Source organism: Pithys albifrons, chromosome Z (genome assembly GCF_047495875.1).
Source record: "Pithys albifrons albifrons isolate INPA30051 chromosome Z, PitAlb_v1, whole genome shotgun sequence".
Lineage (NCBI taxonomy): Eukaryota > Metazoa > Chordata > Aves > Passeriformes > Thamnophilidae > Pithys > Pithys albifrons.
This window is the reverse complement of record NC_092497.1, coordinates 77,751,185-77,757,184: the sequence shown is the minus strand read 5'-3', so window position 1 is coordinate 77,757,184 and position 6,000 is coordinate 77,751,185.

Genomic DNA, 6,000 nt, shown 5'->3' with positions numbered 1-6,000 from the left:
ACTGGGATGTAATTTCTCAGTTTATGCTCTCCACATAGGCAACCACTTAAGAGCTGTAGTGCCATTGTCCAGCAGGTGAAGCACAGATTGACAGCCCAAGGAGAAAAATTCTGAGAGAAGATCTCTCTATTAAACTTTATTTTATAGTTATCATTCACCGTATCTGAACTAGCATCACATGAAGAAACTGCTGTAATACAGTTAGCTTGTGCTGCTATTTACTTCTGTAGATGATTTGCTGGAGGTGAAAGCAGTTTGGTCTTCCTTCTCTACTGCAATTTTTGCATATTAGAGCAGGCTGTCATGGAAATTAGAGCCTTGTCTTTGTATGCCAAGAAGACGAAATGCAATTTCAGATAAATTAGATGAATAATAAAGAGTGAAGTGCTGTGCAAAAGACCATCAAACCTTATTAACGCTTTGCCTGAACTTCTTGCTCTGAGGGTGGTTCTTGCTGAGAAAAACTAACTCTGAAACACAATCTGCCACTGGTTAATACCCACTAGGCAGAACATAGGGCTGCCACATTAATTGTAAGTACTTAAAATACAAACAAAAGAATGTCCAAAGTAAGCTGCTGAGGGAATCTAAAGGCAGACCAAAAGCAGTGTGTTTTTAGGTGTTCCAGTAGCTCAGATAATCCTGCTCAAGTTCAGCATTTGAATGGTTGGCCTTGTTGATTTTAAAGACCTTTTCCAACATAAAAGATTCTATTATTTTCTGCAAATTTAAGTGTCTCTAAATGATAGCTTTCTCTCCAAATTCATATTAGTTATGATTTTCTAGAAAACTAGTCCATAGGTTGTATGGATAAATATTTCCTTAACTACAGCTGTAAGGAAAGAAAACATAGATGATTTCTCAACATTGAGGAAATATACTCCAGGGGAATTCAACAGCTGCATTATTCTTAGATCAATTGTGTTATTAACCCAAGACCTTCCCACTGCATACTGTATTGTAGTAACAAACCTTTATATGATATTCCATTCCCTCTTTCTTACCTAAAATATGTCCATATATGAAGGGATTTAGGCACAAATGTGCTATAGAGAAATCATTGAGGAAGGTTGTCTATTGATACCATCTACACAACATACAGCAGAAGCTGATTTGTCAGCCCACAGTATAGCTTGAACTGATTAGTCAAAATAGTCAATACATTAAGTAGGAATCACATAAACTAACCATAAAACAAACAAACAAAAAGTCTACTTGGGAATCAAAACACCTCTTTTGTTTTTAGGAAAGTTTTTTTCATTAAGTTCATCGACAAGCCTCTTAATTGAATCTGCTTGTAGGTACCCATACCACTTTTGTTTTGAAGCACAAAGAATACTCCTTTTCTTCGTGGAACTGGCAGAAGAGAGTAAACTTTTCTCTGCACCTTTTCATCTAGTACTGATTACAGCAATTGGAAGAAGTGTGTTCAGTCTGTAGGTAGTAAAAATATTTTAAATCATGATGCATCAAAATTCAAAGTTTTATGCTTTTCATGCATTGCAGAAAGCTGCTTCAAGCAGAATATCCCAAAATGATATCAAGACAGAATAAATGCCATTTTGAAAGGTTAATTGGTACAATAAATGTTCACAGGTCAATTACCATGTGGGACCTTTTATCCAAACTGTTCAATCTCTCGGTACGAAAATAATATATTTCATTTAGAGAAAGCTATGTATGATGCTATGGATTTTTTTTGAAGAAACAAATTCTGAAATACAGGAAATTCCATTGATCATAAAATAATGCAGATAGACATGAAAAATATTAAGTTTGGGGAGGCGGCTGGATTTTTTTACTGTGTCAGTGTACATAATAACAAACATTTCATATTTATTTCTCCTGCTCAGGTCTTATAAGTTAAGGTTTTCATATATTTAAAGATTTGAACTTAACATACACTTCACAGTATACACAGAACCACAATAAATCTACCACAATAATTTTCTCATACAGAGAGAATAATTATAATCCTGCAGTCTTGCATAAGAAACTCTCTGATAAAGATGATTGACAACTGTCTTGCCTAGCCTGTGAATAGCCTGTATGGCTGTTATAAACTATGAGCCTCTGTCATGTAGATGAAAGAGCACACACTCACTCAAGAATGAAATAAGACTAAAGACATTTACAAAATGTTAGCACATCTTTTCAGTGAAAACAATCACATATACCCCTAAAAATGAGAAGCTGCTGAAATGACTGTAGGAATAGGTATCCTTTTGGAATAATTTGTAACAAGAAGTTAGGATTTGTTTTTCATTTAAGAAGCCTTTCCTGCCTAAGAGGACTTTTCTCATAAATGGTTTGATGTTTTTCTTTCCCTTCTTTTGCATATCAGAGAAAAGCTGCAGTCTCTCTGGTCTGAGGAGAGAGAATTCCACACAGTGTTACAGACCATGCCATTAGTGAGCCTGGGGGAGGGAGGCCAGAGGTGATGATAAAACCCAGGAACAAACAGGTTTGTTTTTTCTCAGGCCCCATTCTCTGAAAGCACAGCTAGTATTGTTTTGTAAGATTTTTGTGTTCTTGCCTTCAAATAAACTTTTCTGAATTCTTTTCACTATCCTAGCATTTTGGGGGATACCTACATGTATCTTACTTTACAGATACCAAGTTGCCATATTCATTTCTAGTAGCAAAAAGAAAACAGTTTCCAAGTTGCTTGTAGATCATGTTGAAACAATTGTTCACTTCAACCCCTACAAACATTTTGAAGCAACCTGGAGCTCTTCAGAGCAAAGCATTTTCTCCTTAAAAGTTCGGACATTTTTATTGTGACTATCAAAAGCAAGGGTGGTCCCATGGTGTAAAGGAGAGCACTCAGGACTCTGAATCCCAAGGTCCTGAGTTTGAGTCTCAGTGGGGACTGTCCCCTGGCAGTAAATGCCTCCCTGCAATCCCATGCCGTCAGATCTCGGATGCTCAGCAGGGTCAGCCCCGGTTAGTACCAGATGCTGTGACAGTCCTGAGGACTTCCCTGTCACTGTCCAAGCTCACTCGGCCATGGCAAATGGACCCTTAGGACTGAAACGGTGGGGCCAGTTGGGGCCAGTTCTGTGCACGCTGTGCCTCACCTAAAAAATCAACTGCGCAGGCTGGAAGGGCACACCCACATGGGGAGAGCCCTGCCCAAATCTGCGTTCAGGAAGTCTGGCCATTGAAAAAAGAGGTGCTATGTGTTTGTGATTATTTAGTCTCCCATTTCTGGTTTTCAGTTTTGCTGTGTTTCAAATTCATATATAGCTTGTTGAGTAGGTTACATTAAACTGTCCTGTAGTAGAGACTGCATTTATATCATCAGACCAGAAGAGCTCTAATCCAATTCAAGAAAACATTTGTGTTTTCCAATGCAAGGTAGCATTTCAATATCTTTTCTAATATAGCTTTGGGAAAAGAAATTAAAAATATTATTTTACTTACAGATCGGTGTCATGTAGTCCTTTTCTTTGAAGATCAACAGAACATTTTGTCGGAGGAAAACATAGATCATTTGTAACACAATCATGAGGGAAAAAAAGGTCAGTCTTGCTTTACAATTCCAAAGCCTTTATACCACTGATAACTCACTTTCCATTCCCTACCATGTATGTGAAAAAAAAATAATTGCTTTACATGATTTGGCACAACTTGTCTAAAATCTATGCCTTGTTCATTTTTCACAACATAGCTCTCTTGATACTAATTAATCACTGAAGAGGAGATATTCTACTACTGATGGTCATGGACCCCCTTTAATAAAGGATTAAACTAATACCATTCCTTTGGAAAAATGTGTATATATGTGTCCAGAGAGATATATCTCACGTGTAATGACAAAGCCATTTGGAATCTGAAGAAAACTTCATTTGAAGCCTATACACATCTATATTCAGAGCTTGGCCAATCAAAAAAAAAAAATCTCTTTTTAGTCAAAATGGTGCCATGAAGAAGTTGGACTGGCTTTGTTAGTATTAAGCAAAGATAAGAAATAAATAGAAGAGAAACACCATATGCAGTAGGAATATTAAAATAAAAATAGTGCTACTAAAAGCTATAGAATTTCTATAAACTACACTTGTAGATATGCACTGCATCATTTAAAATTTCATATTCACATAACCTATTCTTACCAAAAAAGATGTGCAGTTGCTTAAGCAAAGAATCAAAAGAACAGATTTCAAGTAAGGTATCCTTTACCAGTTGGTCAGGACAGGAAGACATCCATCACTCATTTTTTTCCTAACCTGCATCTGAATTTCTTTCTATAATTTCTTGTATAAAATCAAGAAAAATACTTAATATCCCATCATGGTATTTATTAAATTCCAACAGGGAGATATGTCCTTCTAAACTGAAGGCTGTAAAGGCTTGACTTATATATCACATGTGTAATAATCCTGCAGTTTAAGTGGCAGATCAAAGGAAAAATAAATATTGACCAATAAATAGAGATGCACATAGTCAGAATTAAAAATGGACAAAGGCTTAAGATAAGTATAACTCAACCCAAAGACTTGTCTTAAATCAAATCCTTGGTCAGTTACTGACTGTTTTAGCATTGTGTCTGCTAACACACCATCATTTCCCTTCTTTTAATTCTTCATCTCTACTCATGCAAGGCTTATAATCACTAAAGGCAAAACATTCTCTTAATCCCTGAACAAAGAGAGGAATGCACAAAAGGAGGACATACTTAGCAGAACACAATCTGAATGGGAGAGTGCATTAAGCAAAACTACCTTAATAAAGCTGGTTTACATCATCTCTCAAAAAAAAAAAAGGTATAAAGACTAAGGATTAAGCAACTACATCAATGGGTAAAAAGAGGTTTGGAGATTTCTTGGGGTTGGTTTTGGAGTTTTTTGTTTGGTTTGGGTTTTTGTTTGTTTGGGTTTTTTTTGGTTTGGTTTGGTTTGGTTTGGGTTTTTTTGGGGGGAGTGGGGGTTTGGGTTGGGTTGGGTTGGGCTCTTTTTGAGGGAGGGGAAACCTGGTGGCTCAGGGACACAAGAGTTTGCTTTAGAATGGACTCCTTCTTCAGCATGTGTTCATCTTACAAAGCATGCCAGGCTTGTAAATCAGGAACAGCAGTACTTAATCATATCAAATCATGCTGGGGGATTTCAATAGTAAGGTCCTAGTGTGTTTTCACTTGGCAAACACCATGTAGTGTTAAACAACAACACAGTAGGAAAGTGCCTGCACACAGCACTTGTATTGATTTTTATGAGCACGCACTTTACATTCAAGGATTGTTACTTGAATGGTAATGTTGATGTACATTACTCTCACAGAGGAAAGAATGCTACAAGGATTCAGATGTCATAGAGTATCTTATTTGAAATTTTAAGTCCATAGGACATGAAAATCATCACCATAACATGAATTCAATGAGATATCAGTGCAAGTCAAACACCTCCAATCCACCCTACCTAGGTCATTTGCAGAAAGTAGGATCCAGCTGCTACAAATTCTCATCTAGTTTTGTATAATCAGCTTCTACAGAATCCCTAGATGGGAAATTAGAAAATGGTGGCCACCACCTACAGTTTTATATGTCATCATTCAGTAAGGAGAAGCCATTTTACCAGCTTCCATTTAAGAGAAATCTCAAAATGAGTAAAGCTACAAAGTTTTTATTTTTTCACAGTTTGGTAATATAATACAATATCACTAAATATGGAACTTTGATTTTCAGTTATTAAAATTCAAGAATAAATTATAACTCCTCTAAATTGTTTCAATTTCTTGAGAAATGCTTCAGGACACATTACAACATATACACTTTTAAAGAGACCTTACAAAAACAGAGGACTTGTTTTTTTCTTTTTAACAATTAATTCAATAGATATTTTTTCCCCCTATCTTTAATGTATCTGTTTTTAAATAGTTTCTATTCAAACATGTCACATCTCCTCTGATTTTGATTATGGGTAGATTTGAGGGCAATTTTTTATAAAGTCTATAATAAAACATACACCAAAGCAAAACACAAAGATCTTTGAGGAACCAAATTGC